The 24328-nt window shown below is 34.0% G+C and overlaps 1 long non-coding RNA gene across 2 annotated transcripts; it reads left to right on the top strand.

Annotated features, from left to right (window-relative positions):
- The first annotated feature begins 1260 nt into the window (after positions 1–1260).
- Positions 1261–10929, top strand: LOC103002742 (uncharacterized). Of its 2 annotated transcripts, XR_009008402.1 has the most exons (5): positions 1261–1351; positions 2782–2875; positions 8184–8246; positions 8562–8708; positions 9764–10929. It is a non-coding gene; the product is annotated as an uncharacterized LOC103002742 (long non-coding RNA). The 2 variants fall into 2 exon arrangements; XR_009008401.1 differs by lacking the exon at positions 8562–8708 and having other exon boundaries at positions 9676–10929.
- Positions 10930–24328: the final 13399 nt, after the last annotated feature.

Here is a 24328-nt window from a genome sequence, read left to right as displayed (position 1 = left end):
TTATGTATCACATTCCATTTTAGTGATTGTATGCAAGCATCTGCCTCACTAGATTTAGTCTCCTATAGGTAAGTGATTGTACTTTTCCTGGCCCCAGAGGGCACCCAGGTAGAATAACCCCTCTGGATATTTACTGGACTTGTGGACATTATAGAATTTGATGTTTTGTTACTCTTAAGTGTTGCTATGCAACCTGTCCCCAGAAAGCAATTCTACAAAGTAGTCTTTGTGGAAAATTTTTCAATAAGTAAGAATTTAGGCATGATTTCATAGATTGGCATGAATTAGGAATTTAAGAATTATTTTACTAGGATGAAATTATAAATTGATTGTATCTACATATCTTCATGTTCCCTAATATTTTGCCACTTCAAATGGTCCAATATATTTTGCATGCAAATAGAGGTATTTAGTTCAAATTCCTAAATTAAATGTGTTGTTTTAATCTCTCTCCTAGTTGCAAAATGGGTATTTACTGATAAAAAGGGGAAGAGTTCCCCCAATGTCCTCTGGTCACTTTCCTGAGCTCCTTACCCAGGTAAAACCACAGTTTGCTGCATTTTTCTAGTAGACCCTTGAGTTGTAAGTAAACTAAATATATCTGCTTTTAGGGACGTTTTACGTTCTTAAGAGTGCACAAGCTCTCATTAATAACTGAGGCAATTAGATTTAATTAGAGGGGTCTCTGACTACATGAAATCAGGATAAGATCAAATTAAGCCATTTTGCCTTATATAAGGTCTTTTCTATCTCCTCTCTTAATGCCCTCAAAATTGAGTTTCCCAAACCCTACTTTTCTCATAGAACTAATGATATTCTGCAAAGCAAAATGTCTGATTTTTAATGGTCTAAAAAAGCTAAAATATATTAACACATTTACCCTAACTTAGATATTTGAAGCCTTTTAAAATTTTTTTTAATTTTAATTTTTTAGACTCTGCAAGGATAAATCAATTCAACTAGCACTGGGTAAATTTCTATAGGATCCTGTGACCGGGTCCCACTGCTCTGTAGTTCAAGAACAGAATATTTATGATCAAAATTGCTTTTGTGCGCCACGTTAGGAAAGCTCTGTGTGTGTCTGCCCTTCTCCCTTTATTCTCTCATGCCTACACGTTTATGGGTGTGCATGTCGTATGTGAAACACAAGAACATTCTTATCTCCACGGCTCAGCTAATTTTGTAAGAGATAGCAGCAGTCATAATAACATAAGGAGATATTTTTGGATTCAGACACTGAACCCAGCCAAATATTTCATGTAGTGCAGTACGTCCACATGGAGCTGAAAAACATAGCTTTTGTGTTCCAAGGAGTCCCTTAAATTGAAGCAAATTTAAACTAGGCTGCAAGGTCAGTAAACAATATGTCCCTTTAATTTCTTTCTGTGTGTATGTGGATTTCTAGCTCACATAAAGGATTATCATGTGTGCCCGTAATAGCTTTCTTATATTAAGTAATTTAAGGACTGATAGCATATTATATATAGAGAGAGAATACTAGGGAGCAGTTGCAAAGTATGTTATTTTGTAGTAAAATGAGTGATAAGAAGATATGAAATTACGTTAAATAGCTAGAAGGAGAGATAGGAAAGATGATGTCTTTGGGGGCGTAGAGGAGTTGAGTTGATAACTCATTTGTCTGTTATTTTTCATAATTTTTAAAAATTTTCTATTTCTATTTAATGTATTTTCATTCATTGTCATATGACAAGTAGGTATTGTGTCCTATCATGTCTCAGACATCATGCTAGATGCAGGAGATGCAAGGGTGAACAAAACTAACGTAATCCTTGCTCTTGTAGAGTTTGCAGCCATTAAATGTGTGTGTGTGCATGCATGTGTGTGCATTTGCAATGATATAAGAGACATGGGAGAAACACAAAGATAGAGGGTGGTATAAAAGAGTAAAAACAAAAACAAAAACCTAGCTTAGTCCCAGGAGGCAGGGAGTCACTCCTGGAGGAAATGACAGTTAATCTGAGATTAAAAGACTGAGTAAGAATTGATTAGGTAAGGGTGGGAGGGGGAAAGCAACGAGGAGGGAAGGCGGGGTGGATGTGATGGGTTGAGATTTGGAGCAAGAAAGAAATTGGCCCATTTAAAGAACAAATTAAGTTGAGGACCATTATGTCTGAACTATAGTAACAGCAGGTGGTAAGTCTGAGACAAGGGGAAAGAGTTAACTATTAATATGACACAATGTCATTTTAAAATGGGAAGAGATAAAGTACATACATGGTTTTAGCTCTTTCTGGAGTATTCATCATACATAAATATTACTCTATAAATTACTGGTTATCGTTTTATAAAAAACTTTCCTGAAACTCCCAGGCATAATTTATGACTTTAAACCCAGTATTATGTTGATAAGTAGCACCTATTTTCCTTCATTCATTGATTTGTTCAACCAACTTGTCCAGATACCAACATGTTCTAGAGACTATGCTAGATGTTGATATAGGGAATAGAAAGTTACACCTAACAGTGTTCTTGCCCCCAGGAAGTTTATATTATAGAGGGAAAATGCTTATCTCACTGTTGTATAGTATGTTTCAATAAGCTTTCTATTTTATAATATTTCTGGATTTACAGAAAAATTGTAAAGATAATACAGAGAGTTCCTATAGTCTCACACCTACTTCCCCCATTAACATCTTAAATTAGTATAATACATTTGTCATAATTAAAGAACCAATATTAATATATACATTCTTATTAACTAAAGACCATGCTTTATTCAGATTTCCTTAATTCTTACTTTATCTCCTTTTTCTGTTTCAGGATCCCATCCAGGATATCATCCCACACATTTAGTCTTTTTTGTTTTTGTTTTTTATTGAGGTATAGTTGATGTACAGTATTATATAAGTTTCAGGTATACACACAGTAATTCACAATTTTTAAACATTATACTCCATTTATAGTTATTATAAAATATTGGCTATAGTTCCTGTGTTGTACAATATAGCCTAGTAGCTTATTTATTTTATACTACTACATTTAGTCTTAATGTCTCCTTAGGCTCCTTTGACAGTGAAAGTTTCTCAGACATTCATTGTTTTTGATGATCCTAATATTTTGAGGAGGTCTGGTCAGGTATTTTGGAGAATATTCATCAGCTGGAATTTGACAGTTAGACAGTAGTTATGGGTTTTGGCAGGAAGAGCACAGAGGGGAAGTATCCTTTTCATCACATCATATCTGAGGTACACACTATCAGTATGACATCATTGTTGCTATTGACTTTGAGCTCTAGGCTGAAGTAGTGTTTGTTATGTTTCTCTACTGTAAAGTTACTCTTTTTCCTATAACACCTTTTTTGGAAGCCCACACTCAGTAATGACTACTCATGTTCCACCTCCTTGAGGGAGGAGTATCTACATAAATTATTTGAGATTCATCTGCATAGGAGATTTGTCTTTTCTTCCTTATTTATTTATTTATATATTTATGTAATTATTTATATCGGTATGGATTCATGGATATTTATTTTATGCTTTGGATTATAATTCAGTACTATTTTAGTTATTTTGTTGCACAAATTGTTACAGCTTAGTCCATTGGGGGTTCTTTTACTTGGTCCCTGCTTCCATTTGACTTACCCCCAAACTCTCATCATTTTCATTCTCTCTGCCCCTAGCACTTTCTTTTTGACACTACATGATGTTTCAGGTTTATCTTGTTTATTTCCTGCCTCAGTAGTAAAATCAGTCATTTCTCCACGGATAATTTTTTTGCTGTATTTTCACGTGTATGTTCTTCAATACGTTGAACTCCTTTAATTGAGGTTTTTGCTTGTTTGTTTTAATATCTATATTCTTTAAACTAAAATCATGTTTAATTCCATGTCAAGACAAATTAGTTGTTTGCTCAAGAAATGAATTAATCATGCATATATTCTGATGCAGAGGTCACTCCATATTTATGTTTTCTTCTGTTCTCTAATAATACCTCTTATTGATTCCTATTATTTAATAGCCTCTATGCTAAAAGGTTGTCCTCAAACACTAGCTAACATTAAAATCTCCCAACTCTTATTAATCTGGTATTATTTTATTTACTCTTTACAGGTGAGGAAACTGAGGCACAAAGAGGTTGCCTAACTTAGCCAGTCACACAACTGAAGTGTGACCAGCAGGAGACTTGAGTCATGGACTTGCCCCAAAGGCCAAAGCAGGCTCAGTCTTGATAAACAGCACTGGCGTTTTAAGCTCAATGTCTGGTCTCCTTTACTACATGTGGACCCTTCTGGTCTTCATGGTTGCTTCTTTATTTCAGCAAGCTCCAAATCCTCATCTTTCACTTGTAGGGATTCACTCTGCTCTTGTCCTCTCCTACCTTTGATAGCTGCTTCCATCTAGATTATGTTCTTTTGACTTTTCAACTGACTTCCCTTGTTGTGGGATACAGCCTCTCTAGTTCTCCATTAACCCACACAGCCATGCAGATCTTTTTCTTCAAAGAAGCCTCTGATATTCTTCACATGAAAAAATATAGGTAATAACAAAATTAACAGAGAGTTTTAGAAGATCATAAAATACTGATTCTTTACCTACTGCTCCTGATTCCTTCACAGAGGATAAGTTGCAGCCATAATTGGGCTTTGAAATCCAATCTCCCTCCTCCATCATCACTTTGGTGAAATCACATTGTTCTTTCCTCCCTTGATTATGCCTCTTCTGAGATGAAGTCACCATAAAGGCCAGAAATTGATCTCCTGTTTCAAACCAATGGCTAGAATCTCTGAGGCTTCCAGGTGAGCTGGCACTTAATTCACTAGGTCTCTGCCCTGATTAGAAATGATTTCCTTGTAAATTTCCTAACCCTTCTCCTTTTGAGAAACACTTCTGAGTTCTTACATTTCTAATCAACCTCTGTATTAAAAATTCCTACCCTTTCCTCTGGACTTTTGAAGTGCTCTGCCTTCAACTGTGTGGCATTTCCTAGAGGAATTTATTTTCCCTTCTAGTTTTAGCTACTTGGATTAAGCAAACAGACATCATTTTAGCTTTGTCTTTTTGTCAGGCATCCTTCAAAATATCTTAACCCTGTTGTCGATCTCTCTAATTTTCAGAGACCAGATATGCATGGGGCATGTCAGGATGCAGTGTTCTTGAGATTTCCAATTGATAAAATAGCTAATAACAAAGCTTTTTATTGTATATATTTTCCCTTATGAAATCTATTCAGCTTTTAATTTTGATCTGAAGTTTTTTCTTAGTTCACTCAGAATTGGAATGTAATAAAAGTTTTTCTTCCAACTCCATTCATGGAGCAAGGGATTGTTTTTGATTTATTATATTAGACATACCCTGAAGGCACAAAAATGTTCAGGAAATACATATAAACAGACCAATAATCTTGAGTTTTATAAAAATCACCTGGCAAATCTACCGCCCCATGTAACCTCATGGCCCTGATATCTCTACCTCAGAGTGGGTCAAAGAATGCGCTGTGCTCCCCAAGGATTTTGGACTGGAATGTGTCTCTTAATCCCAGACATATCTGGGTATTGCTGAGAGCTTGTATATGGGCAGTCATGTGTTTTTAACCATTTACTTAAGTGTCTTTACTATTTTGGACATATCCACTCACTTAATAAGAACTATCAATTTAAAAGTAACTGTTCATCACACATACTACCATGTATAAGACAGATAACCAACAAGGACCTACTGTATAGCACAGTGAATTCTACTCAATATTCTGTGAACACCTATATGAGAAAAGAATATAAAAAAGCATGAATATATGTATATGTATAACTGAATCACTTTGCTGTACACCTAAAACTAACACAACATTGTAAATCAACTATACTCCAATAAGAATAAATAATAAAAGTAACTTTACATAAATTAGAACATTTTGTTCCAAACAATATAAACAAATTTGAGCTAGATTAAGTCACAAGGGAGAATTTGTTCTAAGGACATAAAAGTGTGTTTTAGGGAACTCATAAGGAAGCAGTGCAGGCACTGTAACAGGAAATTAAGAGCCTTCCAGAATTCGAAATCTCTCTCTCTAACCCCAGCTGAGACTGGTATCTCCTGTTCGCAGTTCTAAATCCCAAAGAAAGGAACTCTGATTGGCTCACCTTGAATCATCTGCCTGGCCTAGTGGTCAAGACCTCAGGGACAGGCTTGACTTCTGGAGACCAAATTGGAGAGTCAAAGTTTGGCAGATGATAGAATCCATTCTAGGTATTTAGAAGCAAAAGCATTTACAGGTATTAGAAGGTGGGAAAGTGAAGGTCAGAAAAGACTTCCTTTACATCAGAAATACTAAAAGCAGTTGAAAGTAGAGTCGGTCACCAATAGTTTCCTCTTCTCCCACAGCATCCATGAGAGTGTGTGGTGAGTAGGAAACTGACTAGTGCTTGATTGACTGATAAGCTGGCAGTGTGCCTCAGCCTTGAGTATTGTGTGATATCCTTTACTGTTAAACATAACTGGTAAATCACGCCACAGTTGCTGAAGTAGTCAGAACTGGAACTTTTCGAAGACACAGTTCTTTGTCTACTGTTAAAACAATCAATAATTAGTAATACATTGTAGATCTTCAGCTCTGATTTCAACTTCATAAAATGTTGCACAAAACAAATATATGTGGAAAGGAAGAATAGAAAAAACACTGAATAAAACACCGCAGAAACAATAATTTGGTAAGGTAAAAAACGTGCTAGATCTCCTGATTTCATTTTGTGATTTGATGTTAGCTAGTGTTATGCTACCTACAAGGGAGATAGATTCTATATATCTATTAATTTGGGAGGGGTTGAAAATTACATATATCTGTGTTTTTATTATACTACAACAAATTACTGGTAAGAATTTTTGAAGATTGTTTAATATGTATACAATAATTCAAATTTGTATTTACATTTATTTCAAATGAAAATTGCTATTATAATGCTTTAAAAATACACTTTAATATACATTATATATAAACATATATATAATTTCACTTGATTCTTACTCTGTTTTCTTTATCAGATGAATAAGCAAAACTTCAGAGTGTTATCTAATTACTGAGTCACTCAAGTAAAAAGTGATAGAACTGGGTATTTCCTTTTTTCTTTTAGTTATTGTACATTCATATACTTTTTTTCTTTTTTATGTACTTTTTTTAGAGCAGTTTTAGGTTCACAGGAACATGGAGGGGAAGGTACAGAAATCTCCCATCTACCACTTGCCTTCACACATGCATAGCCTCCCCCATTATGGTATATTTGTGGCAACTGATGAGCCTACATTGACACATCATAACCATCCAAAGTCCATAGTTTACCTTGAGGTTCACTCTTGGCATTGCACATTCTGTGGGTTTGAATAAATGTGTAATGACATACAGTGTCATACAGAGTATTTTCACTGTCCTAAAAAATCCTCTGAGCTCTGCCTGTTTCTCCCCGCCCAGCCCTCACAGTCCCTAGAAACCATTGTTTTTTTTTTACTGTATCCATAGTTTTGCCTTTTTCAGAATGTCATATAGATGGACACATACAGTAAAAAGGCTCCCTACAGTATGTAGCTTTTTCAGATTGGCAAATATTTTCTCCCAGTCTGTGGCTCGTCTTCTCATTCTCTGGACATTGTATTTTTCAGAGTAGAAGTCTTTAATTTTAATGAGGTCCAGCTTATCTATATCAAGCAAGTTTTTAAAAAAATCTGTCTTCAATTAAATACAGTGAGGTTACTTCATAGCTGCATTTCACTTGCAAAAATTAATTCATACCTTACACACACACACAAGATAGAGGAAAAAAATATCCTTTTAAATGGTGTAAGCTATTTTACCCACATTCTACTCAATAAACAAATGTCCCAGAACTACCATGAAAAACTAGAATGTAAAGATGTTTTTCCATTACTTGGCCTTGGTTCCCACATATGTAACATAGTGTGAAATGATCACCATACCGAGTGGGTTTCTAGTATTTAGAGATATGTACTTTTGGCAACGTGCTCCTAAGTACAATCCAACTACTTCATCCAGTGCTCAGCTTAAAGAAATCACAACTTATTCCAGTGATGGAAGTTATACCTTCAACTGCCTGCTAACTTGAACTTAATGAGAAGAAATTTCTGGGAATTTTCAAGGGTATTATTGACTGTATGTGACTATATGTACATCTTTTGTTTGGTTGTTTCTTTTTTTTTTACTCTACGATTTTACTGTAGAAAACCAGCATAACTAACCATCTGTAGACTATTGGAGGACATCAGCTGCAAATAAGATATAAGGTATGATGATAAAATAATTTAACTTAATTTTTGGCAAACCTATTCGAGCATTGATAAACAAGTGTGAACTAGTTTCTTAAAAGCTGGCACCCATTCTCTTATTCCAGAATTCATTTATATTCAGATATTTTCTAATTTCTTCTTTTGGAATATCCTTTGAAGCTTGCTCAAATCGTTTAAACTCAATTAATCTTGGCATGTGGCCATTCTTCGCAAGTAGACTTGGTTTCTAGTAATAGTCAACATTCTTCTCATGTAAGTGTTAGGCACTTAAATTGGCAAAATTATTTTAAGAAAAATGTGTTGTGTCTCTAGATTAACAAGACTGCTTCACTCCTGAGGCTCATAATCTAACTCTGAGAGCAAGTTGCGGGAATGAATTTCAAAATGCTGATGGGAACATCACTGGAATTCATAAATAAATATCATGACCGCTTTGTAAAAGACAACACATATTTGGAGGTGATGGTTCTAATACATTTGCTTAAATTTTTACTCTCCAGTAGCCAAATATCCTTTACTTTAAAAAAAAAGCTTCTTACAAAAGAGGACTGTAAAATAGCTTTAGACCTTTACCTGCATGCTGTTTCTAAGGTCATGAAAATAGGACAATTGTCTTCCCCCTCTTAGTCCTATTCCATTTTTAAAGAAAAACTTTAGTTCAGGTTATTACTTGTCATGATTTCTTTTTTGGCAACTCCCCAAAAGGCATACCACAATGTGTCCTTGAGTATCATATTTATAGAGAATGTTCATTGGGCATGCCTGGACTTTTCTATGATTCTTAGCATATAAAATTAGAATAGATTCATATAGTGTAGGACTGGGATTAATTGAAGTGAGTGAGGCACTTACTGCAGGTACAAAGTTTAACAAGCCCAAAACACTTAGTCTTCAAGATAAATAATATTATAAAGTAAAATAGTAAGCACATCAAAATTAATGCAAAAAGTTTTTGATGTACAAAATATTAATTTTTAAAATAAAATAGGATTTGGTTTATTTGCCACCATGCATGATTTTGCAAGAAAAAGTATCAGCTTGAAGTTCCTGGGCTGAATAGATGTCATGTTGCCATGTTGGTTTTGAGAGCTGACAACCGTGTGGGAACAGATTGAATATATAGACTGTAATGTATCATTGTAGTTTTTGATTGTAGAACTTCATTACATTTTTCCAACTGGTTCTAAACATGGAAGAATATTTTCTAAGTGTATGTAGGAGAGCACATTTTCCTCAGGCTCCAATTTTTTTTCACAGCTGAATTTGCCTTTTGCTACCAAGCACTGATAGTCACTTTTTTAGCTCCCCAAAGAGTGTGTGTGCAATTCACCATCATCCTGTGTTATATTACATAATGGACAGTCAGTACCATTGGTAGAAATCAACTTGAATGTTTGTTTAGACAAAACTGTTATTATTTTTTCAGATTGATATATTGTTTCAGAATAATGTAAAAGTACATAAAGGGGGCTTCCCTGGTGGCGCAGTGGTTAAGAATCTGCCTGCCAATGCAGGGCACACGGGTTCGAGCCCTGGTCTGGGAAGATCCCACATGCTGCAGAGCGACTAAGCCCGTGAGCCACAACTACTGAGCCTGCGCGTCTGGAGCCTGCGCTCCGCAACAGGAGAGGCCGCGATAGTGAGAGGCCCGCGCACCGCGATGAAGAGTGGCCCCCGCTTGCCACAACTAGAGAAAGCCCTCGCACAGAAACGAAGACCCAACACAGCCATAAATAAATATAAAATAAATAAATAAATTTATTTTTAAAAAAGTACATAAATGGCAGAAATAATGTGAAAGTATAAACATCAAGAGATAAATACTACAATGTACTATTATAAAGAGAAACTTCTGCTTGTTCTTTGATATTTAAATGTTTGCTGTTTATTCAGCATATGACCTGATTCAAATTATTTACAATTCAAGTATTTGTGTCTACTGTGGAGCTTGTTTTGGCTGTTTAGTCTAAAATGGTTCTCCTTGTTATTTCTTGTATACTGTATACAACCTAGATTAGCATAATCACTGTGATTAACATTAATTGAGGAGCAGAAATGAAAATGGTTGCTGAAAACAGTTTGGCTGATATGTACAATGGTAAAATTTTGTATTACATGAATAGTCAAATTATAACATTTGACTTTAGTTCTAAAGTCTCTGAAGCATTAGTGGGAAAATAGAGGGCATAGATGAATATACAAACGTATGCTAGACAAAAATGCAGATGTGATCTGTATAGGAATATGCACTGCCGTCCTAATGTATTTACTGGGAGCACCATAACATGGCTGTTAGGAGTATAGACTTTACAATTATGCTAAGACACAAGTCGATCCTTGTTTAATTGTTAGCTGTGTAACTGTGAGTCAGTTAGTGAATCTCTCCAGAGCTCAGTTTTCTTACTCGTAAAATGGGAATAATTAATATAACTTATTTAGTAAGGTGGTTGTAAGTCTTAAATAAAACTCTTTATGCAAATTTTTTGGCATAATGTTAGGCAAATGATAAATTTTTAAAAATATTATCTATGATCTATCACATCTTTGATTTTTTTTCTGCTGTTTCATTGCCTAATGTCACATTCTTCTTCATCATTCTGCACTTTATTTCATACTCTTTCCACTATAGTTTTCACTGTTTGTAATGTTAATGACTTCCATAAATTTACTTTCCTTTTCATTTCTGTAGAGTGGTTCTGAAATTCTCTATAGGTTTTCTTTCCCTTGTTTCTGGGCCTATTGTCCTGTTTCTGATCCAAAATTAATGCAAGAAGTGCCAGGCTTTCCTTTGGAAGACACACTAAGTTATAGTGTGTGTTCAATGAAAAATGGCCTCCCATTGTTTATTTCAAATAAATTTAAATTGGATAAGTCTACCTCAAAAATACAAAGGATATCTGCATCAAAAATATCAATTTTGGAAGAATAGCTAGTGGAGTTCATTATTAACTGCAAAAAATTATAAATATAAGTATATAAATATTAATTTATTTATAAATATAAAATTTAAAAGCTTAAAAATAAAAATATGAAAATAAAGGAAAAATATCTGTTGGTTTGACTTCCCTGATAATCAGATATTTTTTGTGACATGTACCAATAAAGGTAGAGAAAGTTGTCAGACTACTTATCATATAAGAAATTACAATAAACTTCAATATTGAGACTGTAGAAGAGATAAGTCTTCTTTCTGTTATCAGTCACTAAGAAAAATTTGCTAGACTTCCTAACCTTTGTCTTCCAAGACTGTATCATCAGGAACACATTCAATTGCAAGTAACATTAAAAAAAATATATAAGTGCTATTAAAAATATTTTTTTCTTCTACACAACAATTAGTTTAGAGATAAAAAGTTGGTAGTGTGAGTTCGGTTATTCAGTGTATCATAAAGAACCCAGGATTTTTCCATGTTTCTACTCTATGATCCTCAGAATTTTGGCGTTTTAGTCTTAAGTTTGTTGACTCATGGCTACAAGAAAGCTACTATAGCTCCAGATATCAAGACCTCGATCTAAGACAGGGATGTAAGCCAGAGCTGTAAGACAACTTCTCATGCCACTTTCCTGCTTGTGAAATTTTTACACAAAGACCCTTAGCAGAATTCTCCTTTATCTCTTTCACGAGAAATGGAAAATGACCACTTTCTAGACAAGAAGTTTTATGCCCACTTTCTCTGAGATCAAGGGATCTCTTCTTGATGTCTTGAGAAAATCAAAGCTCTGTTAGCAAGGCAGTGGTGTGTGAGCAACCATTATGCCTGTCACATAGGCGTACACACACACACACACACAATTTTAGTCTACAGGAGGAGGCATGAGGTTCACAAAGCAACTGTCATCTCTCTTCACATTAACTTCCTATTTTTTCCTATTTTTTCACTGGCTCTAAAAATGTTAGAAATGTTAGAGTGCTAATAATCACAGTTAATGCTTCTTTGATCAAAGGTTCTTCTGAAACTGAGGTTCTATTAGAGAATATACCTATTTTTGAGGTGGCTGTTATATCTCTCCATACTCCATAAATAAGGAAAATGAGGAACAAAGAGAAAATACATGCAGGGAAATAAGATGTGGATACATAAAATGCATATCAAACATGTTAATCTCTTTTTAAAAGTTGGTCATAATGTTGGCTTTAAATTTCTTGGCAACCAACAAGAAGAGGAAAATCAATCAAGTCAAGACATTCATAGTATCCATAAGACAGAAATTAACTTCTGACTCACAGGAAACCCGACTAATCTGGAAAAATCCAGAGGTGTTTTCCCCAGGGTTCTGATAAAAAGAACAATGTATAACCCAGTGAATCTGGTTCCATTAACTTCTTTACAGCAAACACATTGCAGCATTTCTCAGAGGCAATTTCCAATGAGCTCCTTCAATTTGAACAATAGCAAACCACCTAAGCATAATTCAGAAAACACAATTTTTGGTCAAGTGCCATAGACCTGGCAAATCCTGAAACAGGAAGGATAATAGAAAAATATGTAATAAATCTATCTTCCCTTTCCTCCTTTGCAAATTCATCTTCATAAATGAGAGTAACAGACACAGGAAATGTACAAACAAATCTATCTGGCCTCACAGTTGACAGTATATTTGGTCAGATTTGGTTAGTTTATTACTTTTTAGTTCTCAAGATCTCAACAAGCTAATATTTTTCTTAGGTTTATACTAGTGGGATTGCAGCATCTATTAGCAACACTTTAAAAAAATTGCAATAGAACAGAGACCATAAGATTCAAGTAATTCTCAGAACAAACTGGAGTTGCCAGTTGACTTATTATTTTTAAAAATTTATTTTCTTATATATATTTCCTAAAAATAAATTAAAGATTTTGTCATGAAAGACCCTTCTGAGCAATAGTGTGTCAAAAGATTACCTTTGATCCTGACCACTGACTTTTATATCTGTAAGTAATTAAATATTTAGGGAGTTAATTCATTTCCAACCATTAATTTTCATCTCAGGTTAAGTGGTTTGTCTGTTTGACTTCATTTCAAATTATCATGACTTGAACTTAGACATCATTTGGCAAAAGATAAAAATCTCAAGAGTCCAGGAGCCCCAATTATTAATCCTTCTTATGGAGGTAACCATTTACCCTGAATAAAGGGCATATTTTCAATATAACCTTTTAACCTTCTGTGACACATGTAAAGACAAAAATAGACATAATTTGTAAGAGTTAGGAGATGTGCTATTGTTTTTTAAAACAGTATTTTTAATATATAATAAGTGTATATAACCCTTTAATATTGATCTCTAAATTTGTTCTACTTGTAAGGACTGTTCTTTTGGAAAATGTCATCATTATTTTAAATAAAAATAACAACTTTTTGACTAAATCATTGTCAGCTCATCTATTGCTTGCCTCCAAATTCACCTTGGAAACACACACACAAAATGTTTGAAGAGTTTAAGCAAAAATCCCTACTATCTGGTAAGATTAGCAAGTTGGAAATGTAAATAAAGACATGCATACTGATAGCAAAAGGTCACCAAAATTGCAGGAGCAAAAATGCAGGTGCAAACAATTAACCTCTTGAGCAGGAAACTGGTTGATTGCAGGTGCAATTAGTGAAATGCAGAATAGAGAAGGAATGGTGGAGTTGAAAATTTAATCTCAAATTGTATGAGTTTTCAAACTACATTGCAGTCAAGTTAAAAGTATTGTAGAAAGTTCAGAAATAACAGATGTAAAGCTACTGAATCACCTGTTAACCTAAAAGAAATAGAATGCCAGATATCTCTCCAAAAAAGATGGGTTTCTTTGGGATCAGCAAAGAATTGCAATCCAGGGTCTGCAACCAGGGTGAGCAAGTACCTTCATGGCAAAGGAAGAACGCTTTTATAAAGAGGAAAGAGGAAGTTGGGAGGGCTAAAGTTTCATTGGCTGCATCCTTGCCAAAGAAGAGGAGTCTTTCCTGTTGGGCTCTGCTCTTATTGCAGGGTGCGAAAGCTCCCCCTTCTGGTCTCCTGACACTATTTAATTGAGGTTTCTGTGTATTAATTTTTTACATGCTGAAGAAGTAATTAGTAAAAGTTTGTTGTGCAAATACCAAAAAGACAGTTTGTAACCTGGGAGCACTCAAACCAAGACATGGAATGAGGCTCAGGGATATATTGTTACAAAGCAGCTTATATAGTGAGAAGGCAGTGACTGTTTATTCTTCACAGTGATTGTTTATAATATTAGATTTTTCTTAAATGATAGAGAATTGGTCAGTGGTTACCTCATATCAACCTTCGGAAACAGTTTAAGCTTTGCTTACAGTTTCCAGAGGTGTAAACAAGACATGACTCAGGTCAATTTAGCCTTGCAAAATAAGCTAAACTAAGTTTGGCTTGTATGACTAAACTGGTTTCGTCTGCTCAGGGAATTTTCAAGGCTGCTCTCCATTTGGTTTTGATTTTATCAGTATCAAAAATTAAACTTGCTAATATTTGGCTTTCATAGCATCTGTCTATTTTGTAGTAGTAAAGAAAAATCATGCTGTTAAGAAAAACCATAGGATTTTCATTTACTCTGTCTTTCAAATAAGCTTTTAATTCCTCAAGAACAACGTTTCTCTATAACTGATCATAACAAAAGTTAATAAAAGAATAAAGCTTGATGTCTGGATCAGGGCTTACTACCATTTTGAAGAACTGAGACCCAATAGACAAAATCCATTTCTCCCCCGTTCCAATATTTCCTAGTTAACTATTTATTTTTTTAAATGAAATCATCAATATAGGGACTTCTGGAAAGAGCATAACTGTGTAAATTTTTATCTATCCCCTTTCATTCCAGTAACTCAAAAGAAAAAAATCCCATTTTGAAAGAAAGTTGAAGAAAGACTTAATTCAGGGATTTCAAAATAAGAGTAAGTTCTATTAAAAACATCTGGAATAGGGCAAAAAACTGAACTGGAGGAAGTAAACTAAAAAAAAAAAAAGAAGTGGAAAAGGGGCCAAGTGGTGACAGATCTCAGAAAAGACCATCAAAACACAGTTCCTGAAGATGAGGGCATGACTACAAAGTATAAATACTGAATCTCTTGTGGACAGTAATAGTTGTGGAAATTGGGGTGAAGGGGGACAGCAAGAGAAGCCCTCCTGGGCACAAAACCATAGGGAAAGAGGAGGCAGAGCCACACAGAGTTTAACAAAGTTGTATTTGCAAGATGTTTCCTTTGCAAACCAAAGGAAGGAAGCTTTGTTTTGTGAAGCCAGGAAGGTGATCCTGGTATCCTACTTTCCATACGCTCCATGGGATTCTTCTGAAAAGGGCTAGTCAAGAAAAAGACAACTCGTTTAATAAAGGGTAATAAGAAAAACAGCAAGGACAGCATTAAAAAATAAATATCATAAGAAGTTAGAAAAAGGATGCAGAATTTTTAAAAAGACAAAACAATTGCACCCAAAATTTGTTGTTTTGAGAAAGCAGATGAAAATTATAAACTAACATTTCACCAAGATTTTTTAAGAAAAAACGAAGCATCACCTCTTTGAAGGAAAACCAAGCAGCAGAGATGCAAAACCTCAGGAAAGTGATACTAGATAACAAAATGAGATGAAACAAAAGTGGTAAAATCAGAATGAAGGAGCAGAAATAAACAATATCATTAGAAAAATAAAATAAACAGGGATTTAGGAACATAAGGGAGAATTACAGTATAAGTAAAAAGAATAAAAATGAGAAAAGCAGAAATAATGATAGAAGACAAAAGCAATAATTACAGAAGATTCGCAAAGGAGGTCCAACATAAGTAAATGTGTGGTACCCAGAGAAGAAAACCAGAAAATGTATTATTTAATTATAACTGTATTTGAAGTACAAAAGTATATTTGAAGATGAAACTCATGATACATTTCAAGAAAAATAAAATAAAACAAAACTTACATTGTTAGGATATAAAAACTATATTGTTAAGTTATGAGTGAGGAATAATTGACCTGGAATGGTCAACATCAAGATGCATCATAATAAAATGAAAAAAATTTAAGGCAGAATCTCTTAAAGGGTAAAGTTAAAACCAGCATATTTCCCTACAGCAAAATTCAACCAATGAAGACAGGGGAACAACATCTGTGATACTCAAAGAGGAAAAGTGTGAACCAAGGTTTTCTATCTAGCCAAATGGTCTTTCTAGAATAAAGACTACTGAAAACAATTTGGACCATGCAAGAGTCCAAACTAGATCACACTGAGATACGATTTTTTACATTCTATATCAGCAAAAATCCAAAAAAGTAACAACATAATATGCAAAAACTAAAAGATAACTGTTACACACTCAATTTATGAGGATAAATTAGTGTATCTCTGTGCAGGTCACTTTAGCAAAATTAATCAAAACTGCAAACACATATCCACTTTAAACAATTCTGTTTCTAGGATTACATTGTACAAATACCCTTGCATTTTGGAAATAATACGTGAAAAAGTGTTATTTACTCAACATTATTTTTGATAACAAATGATGAAAAAGAACACAAATGTCTATCAAAATAGAACTATTTATATAAACTGTGATTCATCCACAGAATGGAATACTACACAGCTATGAAAATGAATAGGAAAGCTCTTTATGAACTAATATAGAAAGATTGCTAAGATATATTAAGTGAAAAAAGTACAGAATAATATGAATGTTACTTTATCTTTTGCATAAAAATATAGGTTTTACACTAATATTTGCCTACATTAACACAAAGAAGATTAATAATAATGGTTACTGTACTTTCAGGGGAGGTAACAAGGGCAGTGGGTGAATATGGGACAAAGCTGGGAGGGTACTTTTAACAACTTTTTACTTTATGTATGTCTTTGAATTTATTAACTTTTTGAGTAAATTACCTATTCAAAAAATTACAGAAATATAAATGAGTTGTCACAAAATTAATGAGTGTTGTTCTAAATATTTTTCTAAGATCAATCAATATACTTTAATATTGAGAATTCTCTTTTTTTAACATCTTTATTGGAATATAATTGCTTTAGAATGGTGTGTTAGTTTCTGCTTTATAACAAAGCTATACATATACGTATATCCCCATATCTCCTCCCTCTTGCGTCTCCCTCCCACCCTCCCTATCCCACCCCTCTAGGTGGACACAAAGCACCGAGCTGATCTCCCTGTGCTATGCAGCTGCTTCCCACTAGCTATCTATTTTACATTTGGTAGTGTATATATGTCCATGCCACGCTCTCACTTCGTCCCAGCTTACACTTCCCCCTCCCTGTGTCCTCAAGTCCATTCTCTACGCCTGCGTCTTTATTCCTGTCCTGCCCCTAGAATTCTTCATCTGTCTTCCTAGGACAGTTTCTTGGTAAAGGAAGATGAGACACTTCAAATACTCATATAATTTTATTGTTTTGTCTCAACTTTTATAAGAGTTTGATGAGATACTTTTCATTTCAATTCTCTGAATAATACCTCATTGTTTTGCTTTAGATTATGTTCTTGGGGATCCCCAAGCTGCCTTTAAATACCATGTGAGCAGCAGCTTTGCCTGTTATGTTCATGGCACTTTTCTCACAGTCTGAAAGAGTATCTGGCACATAATCAGGCTCCACATACACTTGATAAAAGAGTGAGTTCCTGTGAGAGTACATGAATAAGGACTTTTAATGCTTTGGGCAAAACAGTAAAATGGGATTTTTCTTTAAGTCAATCTCTGATCCTTTCTGTTAATGAAGCCTCTTCTAGGGCTGTAGTCTCATCCACAGGTACTTTCTTACCTCCCAGTGCTTGCTGCTGCTGTAGTCAGCAGTAAACCCAATAAAAATCACTTTTATTTATGTCAACAAGTTGTTCTGATAATCTGGCACATTCTAATATGATAATGGGGTAGGTCTAGAAGGCATGCCTAGGTTATTTATGTATTCATTTTAATAAGGGCTTCTGGGACACAATGCCTATATAATATATATAATATATGTATGTGTATACACATACGCATATATATATCAAATCAAACTTCTTATGTGAGCACTTTTTTTTTTTTTTTTGGCATACAATTGGTTTGGTTCAGTGTAACCCTCAATGAAATGACATTTTGTTGGTAAGTCTCAGGATAGGACTTACCTGATAGGATCTACACAACCTCATAAGGCAACTGATTAGCTACTTAATAACTCTTATTGAAAACCCCCATAGTAAAATGTAATCAATTTTTCTGTGATTTTTATCTAATATTATTATGTCTACTCTTCTGCCCTTAAAAATATAAGACATGTCCACATAACAGCTCTTCAAATATTGGAAGGAAGTTGTACCATCTTCTACTAAAGTCTTTTTTTTCCCCAACTGGTATCCTGTGTCTTTTTCTCCTTGTTTTCCTTTTATTTCTATATGTTTTAATTTCAGAAAAAACAAGTTTCATTCATTTTGCAAATTTGTGAACATATATATCCTTAAATTTAATTTATGAAATTTTGATTGGTTCTATTTTGGCTAATTTGGCTTCAGAGACATTTTATGCAGAAATTCCATTGAGTCATGAAAATTGGTTTACATGAAAAATGCTAATGCAATTACACATGCCGTCCTAATAAAACCAATTTCCATTTGTATGCTTTCAATATATGTCAAAGAACAGAGCTATAGAAATATTATCACCCTGTAGTTTATTCTTCATTTATGTGCTTGAAATTTGCAGTGACTTAAAATAGAAGGCAAAATAACCCTATAGCTCTAAATTTGCTTTAAAATATAAACTCAAGAAACAGAGAAGTACTGATGTCACCAGCTTATAGCTAATAGAAACAAACACTAATGAAGAAGTTACTTTTTAATAACCAGACCTTGGAAATGCTCTTGAAACTGAATTTGTGAAAGACAGGAAGTAAGTTATTAGATTTAGAAATTTTACAATAAAATCATCTGTCATATATTTTAATGTATCCTTAGTGTTCCCACTAGGTTAAATGGAATGTTTTCAAAAATCATTTCTGTATTTTGAAATCTTTGCATATAATGTCTTAAAGTTGTCAACAGTTTGAAAACAATAGATACAGTTCTTCTAAAAGTAGGTTGTATTTGTGGGAAGCAGAGAAGCAATCATACTGCATAAAATGCCTGGGCAATGACAGCTAAACCCTGTAAAGGGAAGAATTCCTGTTCCAAAGGATGTGGTGCCAGCTAGTGAGCTGGCCTGAGGCCCTGCTGGAGGCATGAAGCAAAAGAGTGGGTTGTGGCTCTAGCCTAGAGCTTTTCAAAGGGAAAAGGAAACAAAGAGACTAGTCTTGATAGGCCAACTGTACTATACATCCCACTGTCTCCAGCAATGGGATCTTTTTTGTTGTTTTTTCTTTCTATCCCCACCCTAAAGCCAAGAAAGAAAGGCAGAACCTCTTTAAAGAACTCCCACAGCATATCATTGGGAAATCTTTCCAGGGAGACAAATGACAGGAAGCTCATGGGGAAAAAAAAAAAAAAAAAAAAAAAGAAAAAAGAAAAAGAAGGAGATGGCTTTGGGAGTCTTGGAAGACTATAGCAAATGTACTACCTTATGTTATACAAGTAGTAGCCAGAGGACAAAAGTTACTGGAGTCTGCTGATACTCCTGGGTGTAGAGACAGCAAACGTCTTAGGATATTTTGTTGATATGTGTAGAAGGACATTTATATCACTCACCCTCTAAGCTTTGATATGAAAAATGGGGGCATTTAATTAGTTGGGCGAAAAAGATCAGCCAAGCTTTGGATTTAGTATAGATTCACACATATTCTGATTACCAAATTCTTAATGCAAGGTCAGAAGGAATGAAAGTTGTTTTTAATGATCTAAGAAACAAAGTCAGTAGGTAACCATCTCACAAGGAACTTATTTATTCAACAAGCAGTTTTGAAGTATTTTATCTGTACAGGTTACTATAGTTAAGACATAATCAAAATTTGTCTTGGTCGATTCACTCATTTGTACATTCAGCCATTTATTTACAAATTAATTTGAGGAACTAAATTTTTTCAAATATTCCAGACAGCAGAATTTGTCCAGTGACATACGTAAAGTTTTTTGAATACTATTTTGTAGTATAAGTTAATTTTGCAATAAATGTAGAAATTCCTTTACATGGGTTCAAATGTCATAATATTGTAATTTAATACAGTAATGATTTAAGACTCATGTCAACGAGCCTTTACCTCTATCTAATTTTCTTAATTAGGTTCAAACATTGGACACTTGAATATTTACTATATATTTAGCATACTATATATATACTATGTATATGTTAAAGTTTTTACTTTTTCCCGCATAAAGAGTAGTATGAAGAGATCACAAAAGATACGAAGAAAGACCATCTAAGGTCTTTAGATGATGATCACAGAGATGATGTTCTGATACGAAATTTTAATAATATAAAAAGTTTTTAACAATAGAATGTTATTCAAGTTGTAAGGCTGTTTTTCTATAAAGACTCCTAACCTTGTAATAAAGACAAGAATTCTTTAGAATTCTGCTATAGCAGAGGCTGCTACTTATCTAGTAATAGCTGATGTTTTCTTAGTCCTTTTGATAATGGGAATATAAACTTAACTCCATTTTGGTCTCTATATAACAGCAGCTTAGCTTATACCTTAACTAATGCAAAACTCTGTCATTAGCCAGCTTTTCTAACAGTGAAAAATTATTTAGTATTTTTGGATTTCAGTGGGTTAGATGCACTCTAAGAATTTTTCCAGCTTGAAATGTCCATGAGCCTAAAACTAAAATTTGTTATGTGACTGTGGAAAATCGTTGGTATTCCTCACTGTAACCATCACAATACCTGAAGGATCAAATTAATTTAAAGAGATAACTGTACTAATATTTTTTGGTAAGAAAAGTTCCATTTCAAAGTCTACCTCTCTTCTTAACCTCCACTGAGTGATTGATATTGCCTAAGACCCATTCTTGGAAGCTGTGTGACATAAGTGTATTTCAGGATAGACCACTAATTGTCCATAAATAACATGAGTGGTTGGAATAGGAAAGGACCCAGAGAAATATGGACATCAGAAAGCAAACTGAATGGGAATTCCCTGGCAGTCCAGCACAGGTTAGGACTCTCGCACTTTCAGTGCCAAGGGCCCAGGTTCAATCCCTGGTTAGGGAACTAAGATCCCACAGCTGTATGGCATGGCCAAAAAAATAGAAAAGAAAAAGAAAAAGCAAACTGAAGGAGAAAAACATGGAGAAAAATAGAAGAAAAAGTAAGTAGTGAGGCCTTGTATCACCAGAAATAAGAGAGAACAAAAGAGCAAGTTTGATATTTGTTATAGAGAATCTTTCGTTCAACACACTAAAAGAAAGAGTATAGTCACAGCAGAGAGCTGAGCATATTGTTGGTTTTCAATAAAGCTGTTAGTGACTACTGAGTTCAACTGATTACAGTATATAACTAATGAGGCCACGGCCCAGTCCCCATGTGGTCCAGTTAACTGTGCCCTGTTCCACATCCACACAGCATGTCCCTAACTTTGGCCAGCAGTCTCCAAAATGCATGTTCTGTATCACATAAGGGACCAGGTGTATATGGATCAGTAAAAATCTATTCTCAACAAGGAAAAATTCTTAAGGCAGATGGTGGGTCAGGAATGTCACTTTAGCATATAAAGGATGGCATGTGTTCTTATTTTGAAAAGTAAAGTGCAGATTTGTCAGTTATCCAATTGTAATTGAATATTTGGGCTAGAAATCCAATCAAGTTTAGTTTAGTCGGTCGACATGCAGGTTTATGTGATTTACTAAAGGCACTACTACTTCAGGATCTCAAACTAAAATGACTTTGGTAACCAAAGAGATACTCTGGCCTTCTGGATGACATAGGGAGTGGTGGAAATGGTAGCAAATTGGGCAATTAATGCTGTACCTAATGGGATAGAAAAATGTAATAAGAAAAACTTTTTCACCAAATTCCTGACTTATTTGTGTCTGTTATCCAGAGGAATAAAAAAAATCACATTGCAGATGGGTCTTAAGTGCCTGACAATAGAACAAAATATGTTGATTTAATAAAAAACACTCACAATACTTAGTATTTTTTATTGTAATTATTTGTTTGAATGTGTATCCCCTCACTAGATATTGAATTCCATGAAGAAAGAACGATGTCTTGCTTATCTTTTCTATCCTAGAGCATAATATAAAATATGGCATCCCATCATCCATGAATGGTAAAATTTTCCTAATGCATGGCTATAGTGTAAACACAAGATTTTATAACAGTCTCAGTTATCTATAATATTAATTTCACTTTCCTGAACATATTTAAAATCTCATGTGTTAGAAGTTTATTAGAACAAATAGATATTAGCTATGCAAAATCATATTCCCAGTAGACAACACAAAACTAAAAGTTAATTTAATCTATATAAATTACAATTGAAAAATAAATTTACTCTTACTTCAACTAGACTTTATCAAGGAAATTAAATGGACTTCAGTTTAGTGTAAATCTCAACAGAAACATTAAGAAAAGTATTTGCTTAGTTGCTAGATTTTATGTTAAACCAGATGAAGATAAAACAGAAATAAACAGTAATTAAGTTGCACAGAAATTTCTGGATGAAATAAAACAATTCTTTACAGTTTCTAGGTAATGCCAAAAGTGTTCCTGGCAAGAAAAGCATAATTAACAGCAGTGTTAAAGCTTTTCTTTACATTCTTTTGGCAATTGAGTCTACTAAGTTGAAAGCTGTTGAGTATTTGAGTTTCATATTAATTTGCATTTCACTTGACTGCTTTTTACTGTTTTGCAAGCATGAAACAGGGAAGTCTGGGTTCAACACAACAAATTACTGTACAAAGTAAAAGATTGCTACCCAAGCAGCTTTGTGTTTCTACTGGGTTTGTCATGCTGTGAGTAAAAAAGAAAAAAAAAAAAAAAAGAAAAAGAAGTGTTGATTCTTTTAGAGGCATTTCAGCACCAGATCTGCACTATCAAAAATAGTCCTAGAACATAGAGTTATCTAGAAATTCAGCAGTTTGCAAACAAGTGCACTAGGGAGTAGTTTTTTCACACTAAAATATTTTTGTTCCACATCAGCAAGTCCTTGAGGAGAGCCTGTTGGCTCCAAAGGCCTGCAGTTTGCTGTTGAAATAGCAGAGCAATAATATTTAGCCAGTGCTAACAGGGAAGCCGTGATATATCTACTCTTTATGGTGACTATTACATTTGAGCAAAAATGGCTTAACCACTAGGATTGAAAAGCAGGACTTCATTTTAATTCTTAACTTCTTAACCTTTGATACCTTTTATTATTATTTTTTGGAAGTGCTAATTATACATGTCACCTATTCTTTCCTTAGGCAGTGATCACAAAATATAGAATGAAAGATGACTGATTTCCAAAAATAAACACATTCTAGTCTTTGTGATGGTGCTTATTGTATGTGTGTTTATGCAGATGTATGTGCTTACCATCAGTACTGTGTTTTGTTTAAGAGTTGGCAATGACAAAATTAAAGCAAGGAGAATCTTGCTGCGAGGGTATTATTACCTGAGTCTATCAGTTCTCTGCAGTATTAGAAACTGAGTTATTGTGTAATAATATTCTTAAAGTCAGAATATTTCAGCTTCCCTTTAGCTATGTCAGTTTCTTCCTACATATTAATGTAGGTTTCAATAATTATATGTTAATCTAATTAACTCATATTACCATGGGTAATCTAAAATATTTTAAGGTTTTGACCTTTAAACTTTTTATTTTAATGCATTTATATTTTTCACTGAAAACCTGCAAGAGAACAGGTATGTAAAAAATACGACTCTAATAAACAAGGAAATAGCAATTCTTTACTGAAGGAGTTTTTGTATCGACAGCTATCCAGATGGCAAATAGTTGTTTAAAGATTTGCTCATTAGTGAAATGAAATGGTATCAATTTAATTCATTCCCATTTCATATTTCCTATGTTTCAAAACAACTTTTTAATACATACTCTAAAGATTCTCTGGAGCTCTTGTGCTGTAATTTGCTTTCTTTTTCTCTCTAACTAGATATAAATTAATAAAGTTATACCGGATGAGGTGTTGGGCTCCTCCTAAAATCTTCCTATTCATTTGTTTGAGTTTGGCTGTAAATTTCAGTGATTGCAAAATCA

The sequence above is a fragment of the Balaenoptera acutorostrata genome, chromosome 5, assembly GCF_949987535.1.
Source record: "Balaenoptera acutorostrata chromosome 5, mBalAcu1.1, whole genome shotgun sequence".
Classification (NCBI taxonomy): domain Eukaryota; kingdom Metazoa; phylum Chordata; class Mammalia; order Artiodactyla; family Balaenopteridae; genus Balaenoptera; species Balaenoptera acutorostrata.
Note: the sequence above shows the minus strand (reverse complement) of the source record. Positions and strands in the feature narration are given on the sequence as shown.